General features: G+C 33.6%; 1 protein-coding gene across 2 annotated transcripts in view; it reads right to left on the bottom strand.

Annotated features, from left to right (window-relative positions):
• The window catches only part of ATRNL1 (attractin like 1), a 778070-nt gene that overhangs the window by 358389 nt on the left and 405815 nt on the right, over nt 1–13866 (bottom strand). The window lies entirely within an intron of this gene.

Below are 13866 nucleotides of genomic sequence, written 5' to 3'. Positions count from 1 at the left end.
TGTTAAATGTCAATTCATCTGACATTCACAGGTCTACAGGACTGTCTTAGCTTTAGCTTTTACCCAATTCCAACCAAACCACTCTGCAAAAACATCTTCAGTGTAAGTCAAGCAAATCTGCCCACTCACTGAACATGATTACTGTTTCTACTCCTTTATATTACCCCATTTTCTCTACTATAAAATGTTCCATGAAATTACTAAGACAGAAAAAAGCATAAAGACCTTCCTTTCCACTAATTACTCATTTTATTTATCTGTGAATGTCACTGTGTTTATAAGCATGAGTTGAAAAGAATATGTGGATATATATTTAAATGACAACCCAGGTCTTTTGACTCCAATAAGAATGAGGCAATTCATGTGTGACTCATTTCCAAATACAAACACAATATAAACTACTATCACTGTTACTAATAGCACTTATTACAACTCATAACAGTTTTCTAGTTATAAGATCACAGAGAGAAAAAAATGAAGGATGAGTTAAAGACAGTGTTATCTTTAGAACTGTGTTGGAGTATTTACGATTGGTGATTGTCATATATTAGTGAAATTCTCAGCCCATTCAAGTAGGTTCACAAAAAATATACTGACATTTTGATTTCAAATTCTAATTATCAATCATTAGTGTTCCATTATAATTAATTATAATCTTTCAAATTGAGGGCAAATTGTAACATTTCAATTGAAGAATAAATCAACTGATAAAATGCTGAGTCATAAAAAATCTGAACAGCTATATTGCTATTTTCATGTCTAAAAAGAATGAAATGAATAAAATGTTATCATGATGGCTGAATCTTAAAGGAAAAATAGCTTTACCTACTTAATAAAATGAGTAGGAGTGTAATATATAAATGCTCATGGGGAAAAAAACTGTTTACTTTTTTTGCACAAAATTGAGCTCTTAACTACTGCTTTAACAATTTTCATAACATATTAACCAAATAACAACTTAAATTCAAAAATGAATAAAATACTGGATGAAAGACAGTATAGCAGTTTTTAATAGCTATTTTGATTAGAGATGTAATACTACATATCACATGGAGTTCTAAATTCAAAGTAAAAACATTTCATTTATACTCGATGTTTTCCAGTTATAAATGATTATTATATAGATGATGTCAGTGTCTCATAATGACCCCTTTTAAAGTTAAAAAAGAAAAAAAGAAAGAAGGAAGGAAGGAAGAAAGAAAAACGGGAGAAAAATTCAACACCCAGAGTAACCATAGATGATTTCAGTGAAAAAATCAGAACAGTCACTGTTTTGCAGCAGATTGTGACTGAGAGGGAGCTCTACCCTCTCAGTCTGAGGGGACGTTCCATGGCACTTCTTTGCCCTTCATAAATGTAGATGGAAGTGCTTACACAGGAGTGTTCATTCTGTGAACAAGCTATATGCTTCCGATTTGCTTACTGTTCTGTATACAAATTGTACCTCAACAGAAAGATGAATAAAGAACTAATAAAGAAAGATTTAAAAAGAAAAATCAAAGGAAGAATTGCTAAGCACCCGTTACTAGAGAACTGAACACGGGAGATGACTGAAGGATAAATTCTCAGAACTCTGCTCTGATTTGGACCCATAAATCGCCTGGTGACCCCTTCAGGGACCTGGAGGATTTCATAGAAATAGGGTTACTGAAGAATCACTTCCTTATCCTAAAGTCCCTGGTGACAAAATGCAAATTAAGACCCATCCTGATTCACACTACACAAGCCTCTTCATCTAACCCAAAGGTGAAATTTCCCCAGAGGGGAAAATAAAATGGGCTGAAAATCTGCTAAACTTTAGCTTAAAATGTATATAAAAATATATCAGTAAAATAATATGTAACATTTAAGGGTGAATAAGAAATATTAAGTAATATTTTATTTATAAGATTTAATTCATATATGATATCATGTAGTATTTAGAATCGTGAAGCATTTATTGCTTTCAAATATCAAGGATGGGCTAAGTGATTCTTCCTCTTCTAGAAAGATTATAAATCATTCATAGTTATATGAAAGTACAAGTTTTATTCCTTCTAAGTCAACAAAAGTAAATATGAATGATATTACAGCTGATATAAATAGATTAAAAACAAAGATATCTGGAATCTTATTGACTAAATTATATGTTTTAGAGTGTATTTCATAGCAAGGTATGAAAACTCATCTGTCGGGGTGCCTGGGTGGCGCAGTCGGTTAAGCGTCCGACTTCAGCCAGGTCACGATCTCGCGGTCTGTGAGTTCAAGCCCCGCGTCAGGCTCTGGGCTGATGGCTCAGAGCCTGGAGCCTGTTTCTGATTCTGTGTCTCCCTCTCTCTCTGCCCCTCCCCCGTTCATGCTCTGTCTCTCTCTGTCCCAAAAATAAATAAACGTTGAAAAAAAATTTAAAAAAAAAAACAGAAAACTCATCTCTCGGGTCATTTAAATAGATTAAATTTAATATTTATACAGACATTTTAGCAGCCAAATGTAGTTTGTTTTATGCAAATGCAAGGCAATTAACCCCTTGATTTGAACTATTCATAAATACTCTTATTAGAACTATGAAATAAAGATTCTGACTCCATTTTTTTCTGTGTAATGTTTGGCTGCTAACGGTTTTTTAATTCATTATTGAAGCATAATTGACATACAGTGTTATATTAGTTTCAGGTTTACAACATATCGATTCAACAATTCTATACATTACTCAATGTTAAGCATAGTAAATATAGTCACCACCTATGACCATTCAATATGATTACAATATTATTGACTATATTCCCTATGCTGTATTTTCATCTCCATGACTAAATTATTTTATAACTGGAAGTTTGTACTTCTTAATCTTCTTCATGTATTTGCCCACTCCCTCCTCCATTCCCCTCCCCTCCATCAACCACCAGTCTGTTCACTGTATTTAAGACTCTGGGTTTTTTGTTTATGTTGTTTTGTTTTGTTTTAAATTGTACGTATAAATGAAATCATATGGTACTTGCTTATTTTCTGTTGAATTTATTTCACTTAGCATCATAACCTCCAGGTCAATCCATGTAAGACAACCTAGTGAATGGGAGATGTATGCAAATGATTTATTTGATAAGGAGTTAATATTCAAAATATATGAAGAACTTAACAACTCAACACCAAAAAAAAAAAAAAAATCTAACAAATGGGCAGAGGACCTGAATAGACATTTTGCCAAAGGAAAAAAAACAAAAAAAACAAAAAAACACCACTAACTTGAAAAGATATATGTACACCTATGTTTATTGCAGCATTATTTGTAGTAGCCAAGATATAGAAGTAACCTAAAGATCCATCAATAGATAAATGGATAAAGAAGATGTGGGGTGTGTGTGTGTGTGTGTGTGTGTGTGTGTATACATATATACATTTTTGCATATATGTATATATATGTGTATGTATGTGTATATGTATATGTGTATATACATACATACATATATACATACATACACTATGCAATATAACTCAGCCCTAAAGAAGAATGAAATCTCGCCATTTGTGACAACATGGAAAGTATATATATTTTTTGAGCAAAATAATCACATACTACCTGGAGAAAAGGTAAGACAATAAATTAAATCTTCACTATTAAACAAGATAACAATAATAAGAGTGAGCAAAATATTTATTTTAGAGGACAAAATTACCCATTTAACAATCTCAGATTAATATAAAAAAATGCTAACACCAATTTTGGTTCAATGAAAATTTTAGATATAATTGGTAAAACTCTACCATGAAAATATAGAAGTACTGGGAATGTTTATTATATGTTGTTGATTAAAAAATAATATAAATTTCCACAAATACAATGATCCAAATAATACTTTAGATATATATGTAAATAGACATTTGTGGTGAGGTGATAGGATTATGATGATTTGTTTTGTGGTGTTTTCAAATTTTACTTTAATATTCTCTTTTAATAAAAAGTAATTTTAAAATTAGAAAACTGATACATGGTTTACCATCTTACTGTAAACAGATATAATACTAAAATAAATCTGTTAGTAATCTGCTAAAATCAAAAGTTTAGAATCATTTGATTTTATGCAACACTGTCTAGAATAAAAATAAAATTCAGATCAATTTTGTGTCCCCAAACCAAGCTCTTTGCTCAATGAAAGTTATGGGCTGGCACACATCCAAATATTTGTAATATTCTAAAATGGCATATGGATGGGTTAAATAGGCAGTGGAGATTAATCAGTATACTTGCTGTGATGAGCACCAAGTGTTGTATGGAAGTGTTGAATCACTACATTGTACATCTGAAACTAACATCACACTATATGTTAACTGGATTGTGTAAATAAATAAACAAACTTACACACTAAATTAATTAATTTTAAAAGTGGTGTATGAGTTAATGTTTCTTAATGGGATTCATACCAACTATAAAATGAAGCCATACTGTGTTTGATTTAGAAGTTAAACAATTTTCAAGAACATTGTTTTTTCAGATCCCAATAATTTAGTCACTTTCAATGTTTGCCATAAATATATCAGCCCATATTTGAAATAAACGTTTAACTCCACAATAGAAAAGGGATTACTTTTCCTATAAAACTATCAAATGTAGCAGTAAGCCACACAGATATTCTGAAACAGTTAAAAATCTTCTTAGATACTGATCATTTTTTTTCTTCTTTTTAAAGTTTTCATTTAAATTCCAGTTAGTTAACATATACTGCAATATTAGTTTCAGGTGTACAATATACTGATTCAACACTTCCATACAATGCCCTGTGCTCATCACAAATGCGCTCCTAAATCCCCATCCCTATTTAACCCATCCCTCTACCCACGTTCCCTCTGGTAACCACCAGTTGGTTTTCTATAATTAAACCTCTCTTTTTTTCCCCCTTTGCTTGTTTGTTTTGTTTCTTAAATTCCACATATGAGTGAAATCATATGGTATTTGTCTTTCTCTGACTGACTTATTTTGCTTAGTATGATACTCTCTAGCTCCATCCATGTCATAGCAAATGGCAAGATTTTGTTCTTTTTCATGGCCGGGTAGTATTTCATCATGTATATATACCACATCTCCTTTATCCATTCGTCAGTTGATGGACATTGATTATTCATTTTCTTAAAAACTGAGAGTTGCTCACTGATACAAAGGAAAAAGGACCGTGTTTTCTTTCTTTCAATAGCAGATAGAATTATTGGTCATAAATACTCATCTTGCCACCCACTTCTCCCCTCATGTGTCCTAGAAGTCATCTTCCCCTCCTGTTAATTTTGAGCTTGATGATGTTGCTTGCTTCGGTCAGTGAAAGGGTGGTACCATGATATATGCGATGTCCTGATGGAACTTTGAATGCAGTTGCATGGTTTGGCTTGACATCTCTGTTCTTACTACCAACTGCCAAAAGAAGCATGTCCTTTCAGATATGTGAGTGCTCCTGTCACAAAAGACTTAGGATGAAAAGAATGTGGAAGAGACCCACACTTAATCTGCAGCCTGGAGCAGGACCCCAGCTAACTAATAACCATTATATAACATGAGTGGTTTTTGTTAGCTATTATGATTTGAGAGTTGTTACTATTTAAAAAAAAAAAAGAATGATATAAAAAAAAGTGGTATCTAGAAGCAGGTGCTGTTACATTAAACTAAAACATGTGGCACTGATTTAAAAGGCTAACAGGTAGATAAGAAGTCAGTATTATTGGAGGCTGGAAATCTGCAATCCTTGTTATATGGTGGAAACAGTGGGTAAATCTGTATCTTTTGCATGGTAACAAACTATTTCATGTAAAATCAACATGTGGTGGTGGACAACCAGTTTTCAAAGAACAATACTACTAATGTGAACTAGTTATTATTGATAAAAATTATAAGTTAATATAATATAAAATTGAGCTCAGAAAAGAACTGTTTTGTTTTCAGGAAAAGATGAAAGAAAAAATTGAGAGGTCAGAAATTCAGTGACATGGCATGCCTTTATTATAGTCTCTGGTTGGAAAAGATTGTCCCCAGTAAATCCATTCACTTGGACAAAATGTCTAAGGTAAGACAGATCAAAAATATACCAAAGATAATGCATAAGCTCAAAGAAGTAGCTGTATTTAGATAGATAGATGATAGATAGATAGATAGATAGATAGATAGATAGATAGATAGATAGACAGACATCAGATACTGGCATTTCCTGTAAAGAACTATGAGTAGGCACACGAAGCTGACTGTAATCAAATAAACAGGCAGTAGTAACAATGAAAACAAATGTTTTTGAGGTCTTTGTGCCATCACGAGTACCACCATTCTGGATGAAAAGAGACTATGACTGCTGGAGAAATGAAAAGACCGTATTTAAAATTATTCAACAATAAATAGAAATGAAGTAGTGATATATGCCACAACATTGATGAATGCTGAAAATACTATGCTAAGGGAAAGACACCAGTCACAAGGACCACATATTGTATGATTTCATTTACATGAAATGTCCAGAATGGGAAAATCCATAGAGATAGATAGTACAGGGGATGCTTAGAACTTGGTAGAAAAAGGAAGTGAGAAAAATGGGGAGTGACTGCTAACGACTATGGTTTTTTGGGGGGGAGAGGTGATATAAATGTGCTAAAATCACAGTGACAGCTACATTGTGAATATATAAAAACCACTAAAATCTATGCTTTAATTGGGTAGAATGTATAGTGTATGAATTGTATTTAAAGAAAGTAGTTAGTAAACAAAAGGACCATCTTTGGAGGCCCATCTTCCAGGAAGGCGATAGGCTGAGAAAACTTCTCAATGTCAGGAAACAATGCTCCTTGAATATTTTCATGCATCTGCACAATCAAGGCTTTTGGAAAAAAAAATTACTGGCAACCTTGGTTAAAGGGTGACTGAACACTAAACAAATCTTAGAAGTTAAAAAAGGAGACCTCCAAGAAGATTTAGGAATATCCCCCTCAGAGATCTTCATTTATAATCCAGAGCAAAAGTACCTCTCTCCATATCTGGAGGGGAAGGTCACATGTGCCAGCTGCTCTACAGAAGCTCCAACATTCATAATTTCTCTTGTGTTACAAACCCCACTGCATATGCAAAATACATCAAGTTTTCTCTGTGTTGCCTTGTGGAAAAATGAGACATAGGGGGACATGATTCAGCATCTGGGTGAACGGTCTGTCTCTGAACCAGTGTGCGTGTGTGTGGAGGCACATATATACAAATATATATGCATGTACATGTATACACATACCTATATACATATGCATGCATATGTGTATATATGTATATATATATATGTATATGTATATAGGTCTGTGAGTATGTATAGGTATATGCGTATCTGGGCAAGTACAGTAACATTAAATCCTTCACAGTTTCAGACTCAATACTCAGGCTCTCAAGAAGGTAGATTCGGCAATACCCTCTTCAGATAAGACCAAGCAAGGTAATGAAAACACAAAGATTTCCCAGAGGATAGAACCAAGAGCTGGGAACAATGAACTAGAGAATTGCTCCCAGAAAACATAAGCAAAGATAGCTTACTCATAGAAAGGGGGATGGTAAAACACTTAACCAATAACAGTTTAGAAATGCTGTGTTCAGGGACTGCTGTTATGACTTCCGTCCTTTCCAGTGGATGTGCTTATTACGGTTACCTTGTCCCACTTCACCACTGATGGTTGAATGTGGAGGGAGACGGGGCTAGGTAACAGGCATTTTTACTTCAACGTTATTAAACAATTAGATGAGACATTTGAGTTTCTTCCTGGAGGAGGTAGCCGGGCAAGTGAGTGAATTTTATATATAAAAAGAAGGGAAGTTTGTATGTGTGAGAAAATGTACTGTACAAGATTTGATTATCGTTCCCAAATATCCTCTTGTCCTTTCTCCACTCCATTCCCCATTTTTCTTTCTATATCTGCTTACTGACGGGATAGGCAATGAATTTATAACACAGATAATGGAAAGCACAGATAAATAAATAAACAATAATAAGGCAAGCAAAGGTGAATACACACAAAGAAAGCAAAGTGCTAAAGCAAAGAACTTAATATCAGGATACATATAGGGTGAAACTGAAGAGAAAGCCTGTTGGACGTGATGAACAAAAGTACAGTCCATGTGCCAGGAAAAGCCTACTAATCTTGTTAGGATATGCATTCATTTAGGATCACTCTCTGCAGCTCTGTCCAAAAGAAGCACTTAGACCTTTTTGATTTTTGTGGCCTGTGGCAATAAATGATTGCAGTCCTTTAACAATCAGACCCTTTATAATTCAGATTTATTCTTAAGCCTGGTAGAGTCAATACTTTCAATTTAACTAGCACAACAATGAATTCATTTATTTTGCTACAGTATATTCTCTACTGTGAATTTCACAGTGCTAGAGTAAGCTGCTCCATTAGGGCACTTTTAAAGGGAACCAACACTGAGCTGTGTCAGCTATAATTTAACTTCACACAGAAAATGATAAAAGCAGCAAAGGAGATGGCCTATTGCCAAATGGAGCGTCGGCTAAAACTATTCCTGACTGTGGACTCCTGACCTTCCTGCTGGAAGGTTAACAGGCTCATCGCTCATCAATACCCTCTCTGACATTTTTGATTCAAAAGGCTTTGGGAAAAATTATGTGTTACATAAGCAAATTCAATTCAAAACAATGTCACTCAAATTTAAAATCAAAATTAATGACAGCTGTTAAATCTCTGTCAAAAATATATTGCCAAAAAGATAGCCACAAGTGTGTATAGATTAACTGGGCCCAGGAAATATCTTCTCCTAAACATTCAAATAATAAAGAAGAGAAGGAAACTTCATTTGTCTTTCTGAAAGTATTTGAAAGTGGTCTCTATACAGTAAGAATTTAAGACCAGCTGTGTGAGGTCTGGAGCTCTTACACAATTACTGTCAAAGGGCTAAATAATGAAATATAGTCCCTATGACAATTCAAAGTGTTTTCTTCATTAAGCAAATGAAAATCCAATGACAAAGCAAGGATATAATGATAAAAGACTATGAATAAATATGATAATCCCTATACTGGTCTAGGTAGCCCTTTTGAAAGATGGTTAGGGCTGTTTGCCCAAGATTATTGCTAAAAGAGTAATTGATTTTAAATAGATCATTCAAATATTCCTCCAGCTTCATACAACTAATAACCACTGCACACAATTCCTTGACATTATTAGAAGATTTTAGCTTATACTTTATATAGATCATAAGCATGTTGATAATTTTTAAATATATTTTATTTTTATGTTATAGTCATAGCCTAATTTTATCCTACATTATTCATTTTTCCCAGTATCCAACATCACAACTCTTAGAGTATCTTAGAGATACTTTTTTTTATTATTTGTCATTTCCCATGACCATTACTGTTCAATTTACTATCAGCTGGAATGATAGAGTCATAATTCCTCAACACTCAATATTAATGGTCTAATCATCTGCAAAAATCCTCTACATGGGAAGTACGAAAAATGTAAGGAAATCACTTTTAGTGGGTTTAAGCCTACCTGAATTCTACATCTAGGATGTTTTTAAAAATATAGTTGGGGCAATGAGATGTCATTAACACGCAAAAAAGAAAAAAACAGGTTTCTAACACTTTGAAAAACACTAAGAGGAATTGAAAATGGCTATGTGATCAACAATGAAAAGAGAGTCAAACACATTATAAAACATGTGGAAAAACACTCCAGATGTCAAAATTAAACATTCAGACATTCAGATAATAATAAATGCAACAATGTACACAGAATTTGCTTCTCAACTTAATCTTAGGTAGGGCAAAATTCTTAGACTTTTCTCTACTTCACTGCAAATGAACATGAGCATTCTTTAATGCAATGCATTCTGGTTTTAAAGGTTTTACTATACACATAATTGCTCAGATCTCAGTTCTAGCTTAGTAAACAAAATGACTTCAAAGTACATGGCCCATTAACAATATACATTTTCTAAAATGCAACATTAAGTAGAAAAAGATGAGTATATATTATATACTCTGCCAAAATCTCAAAATCTGATGTTTTAAAATAGTATATTTTATAAATTTTTGAGATAAAGTATATTTAAACAATTTTCATTAAAACAAAGAGTTTATCAGGTTCAAGAAAAAAGCAGCAATGTTCATTATAATTCTATTTTTAAATGGCATCTATAAATTATACTGAATTATTCCCTTTAAAATTAAGCACCAGACCTACAGTGCTATATATTGTTTTGAAATATTATCATAAGTTCCCACAAGTTATGGCCATTTCAAAATGATTTACATCTGTTTATTTAGGAATTTAATTTAGAAATGCTTCTAAGTATCTACAAAAAATAGATTATGTCTAAAATGAATAAGCAAGGAAGAGAGAGATAGACATTTTTGTCTTATCAAGCACCCCGCTATGAGTAGAAAAGTTATTTGTCAAGAACAGGGTTGAGAAACTTTAACTGGCTTTGATGTACGCATGGGCCAGGGAGTTTCTGGGGCTACTGGAAATCTTCATACAAAAATCAATTGAAAAACATTTTGTGTCCAAAATGATATAGAATTTAAATGCAATTGAGATAGAAGAACATGATATAATGCATTTATCAAGGAATTTCAGCTATATGTTCTGAAAGGTTACAGAAAAAATATAAAAGATTGCGAAGATCCGTTATTAAAATGCTCTTGATAGACGTTCATAAAAACAATGTAAATTTGAAAGAACTTACGTCAGTGAAATAATACTGGCAACTATAAGCATTTTTCCTGAAAAACATAAAGCATGGCATGCACATACTGCATGTATACATGGATATTATACACGTATATGGAGGCTACAGTTTCTTATCAAAAGTAGGAGAAATGGCATCATTTTTTGGTCAGGAATAATTCAGATAATATATATTCTTACATATGGCTTTAAATGATTTATCTAATTCTGTTTCCATTTTTCTTCCTTGCCTGTCATAACTTCTATAATCAGACACAAAGTATTTTTTTTCTTCATCTCTCAACTTACACATCCACACTGGATTCTTCAGTATTTTGAAAACAATGGGTACTTTCATATCTTGCAGTATTTTCCAAGGGCGTCTCCTCTACCCATATTGACATTGAAAAGCATCCTAACCAATTTCTCCATTGAATAAATGTGTGCTTCTGGATAGTTCAAATACTACCACTTTGGTCAGGCCTATTTCTAATCTTCCACATGGTGGTGAATTTTAGTACACTTTGCATGTGCCCACTTCTTTGAGTATATTTCATCACTGAACTGTGAAGTCCCCAAAGACACTGTGACCCCTACTCATAAAACAATTCCTAGCAAACAACATCCAGTCTTAGGTCTTAAGAAGCTTTTTTATGGCAAAGTTTACAAATGTATATATTCAGTCCAGACCTCTCTCTGGAAACCCAGACTTGTATACCCAACTGACTTTCTGTCCAGTTTCCTATATGACCTCTCCCCTTGGATGCCTCTATCAGGTATCTGAAACTTAACAAGACTAATTAGTGTTTTTGATTGCTGCCTAATTTTTTCTGTCCTAGTTGTTATCATTTCAGGTTGTGGTACCACCATGTACCCAGTTGTTGAAGACAAAACCGTAGGTCATTTAGTGAAACCCAGTCTATCTCTTTCCATCACCCATTATATCCAATCTTTCAAGTACTATAGACTCTGCCTCTAAAACAAATCCTAAATTTATCTCTGTCTCTCTATCTCCACTACCGTCTACTTAGTTCAAATCATTATCATCTCTTCATGGATTAGTACTCTAGCTACTAAATTGGTCTCCCTACTTCAACTACCCACACAGTAGCCAAAGCTATCTGATTTTCTTTTAACAATTTAACTGCAATACAATATACATACCATAAAACTCGCCATAATGTAGAGTCCAATGGATTTTAGTATATTTGGAGAGTTGTGCAACCATCACCACGTCATCTAATATTAGAACATTTCCATTGCACCAAAAGCAATCTCCTGCCTGTTTGCAGTCAATCTTAATTCCTACATCCAACACTAGGTATCCATTAGATGGATAATAGGATCATTTCCACTTTTTTTTTTGACAATTACGAATAGTGCTGCTATAAATATTCACACACACACACACACACACACACACACACATCTTTGTGTGGACATTTTTTTCACTTCCCTTGGGCAGATACCTAGGAATGGAATTTCTGGGTCATATGGTAACTATGATTAATATTTTGAGAAAATGACAAACTATTTTCCAAAACAGCCCCACCACTTTAAACTCCCATCAACAAGGCATGAGACTGCCAATTTCTCCACATCTTTGCCAACACTTACTATTTTTTAAAAAGTAATGAGGGGGCAGAGTCAGAGACAGAGGGAGAGAATCCCAAGCATGCTCTGGGCTAGCACTGCAGAGTCTGACACAGGCCCCAAGCCCATCAACTGGAAGATCATGATGTGAGCGGAAATCAAGAGTCGTGCGCTGAACTGACTGAGCCACGCAAGTGCCCCTTATCTGTCTTTTTTATTGTACCATCCCAGTGGTTATGAAATGTCATCTCATAGTGTGGCTGTGTGTACACATTTACTATTTTTTTCATTGTGACAAGATATATACACACCAGAATTTGCCATCGTTAACTATTTTAAGCATATATTTTAATGGCGGTAATTACATTCACAATGTTGTGTGACAATCACTCTTTCCAATATTTCTTATCACTCCAAATAGAGGCTCCATACCATTTTAGCAACAAGTTCCATGCCCAGCCCCCAGTCTCATTGTGGTTTCGGCTTGCATTTCCCTAATGGTGTTAATGTGGAGTATCTTTTAAAGTGCTCAGAGGTCATTCATATTTGTTCTTTGGAGAAATGTCCGAATACTTTGCCCATTTCTAAAATGGGTTATTTATCTCATTATTAAGCTATAAAGGTTCTTTATATATTTTAGACACTATATCGTCATCAAATATGAGATTTACAAATATTTTCTTTCATTCTGTGGGTTGCCTTTTTGGTTTCTTGATAGTGTCTTTTAAAGTGCAAACTTTCTTCATTTTGATGGACTCCAATTTATTACTTTTTTTCTTTTGTCACTTGAGCTTTTGGAGATATACCTAAAAAATCACTTGCCTAACCCAAAGTAATTAGGATTTATTCTTATGTTTTCTTCAAAGAGTTTTACAGTTTTAGCTCTTACATTAATGTCCAAGATGCATTTTTAGTTAAATTTTTGCATTGTAAGGATCCAAATTTATCCTCTTACATCTGGATATGCAGCTGTCCCAGCACAATTTGTTGAAAAGACATTTGTCCACAAATGAATTGTCTTGGCACCTTTGTCAAAACACAATGGACTATAAATGTAAGAGTGTATTTCACAACTTGCGGTTCTATTCCCCTGATGTATATAGGCCTATATCATTTTATGACAGCACCACACTATTTTGATAACTGTAGCTTAGTAGTAAGTTTTCAAATCAGGCAATGTATGTCCTCGAACTTATTCTTTTCAAGACTATTGTGGTTCCTTTGCATTTTAAGATCAACTTGCCAATTTCTTCAGTAAGCTAGGATTCTGTTATGGATTGTGTTGAATCTATAGATTCTATAGATTCTATAGATTATAGTATCTATAGATACTCTGGGGAGTATAAAGCAATCTTTTAAAAGCCTAAATCATATTGTAAAATTCATGCATAAAACCTAAAGACTTCCTAGCTTACTAAAAGGAAACCCAAATTTACTAAACTAATACATTCAATAGGACACTCTAAATTCATCTGGGAGAGTGAGATAAATATTCATTAAGAAAGTGACATTTGAACTGTGATCTGAAAGATGAATAATCATTGACAGATGAGAAAAAGAAGAAACCAGACTAAGGTCAACATTTCTGGTGGAGAGAACAGC

Source organism: Prionailurus viverrinus, chromosome D2 (assembly GCF_022837055.1).
Source record: "Prionailurus viverrinus isolate Anna chromosome D2, UM_Priviv_1.0, whole genome shotgun sequence".
NCBI classification, from domain to species: Eukaryota; Metazoa; Chordata; class Mammalia; order Carnivora; family Felidae; genus Prionailurus; species Prionailurus viverrinus.
Note: the sequence above shows the minus strand (reverse complement) of the source record. Positions and strands in the feature narration are given on the sequence as shown.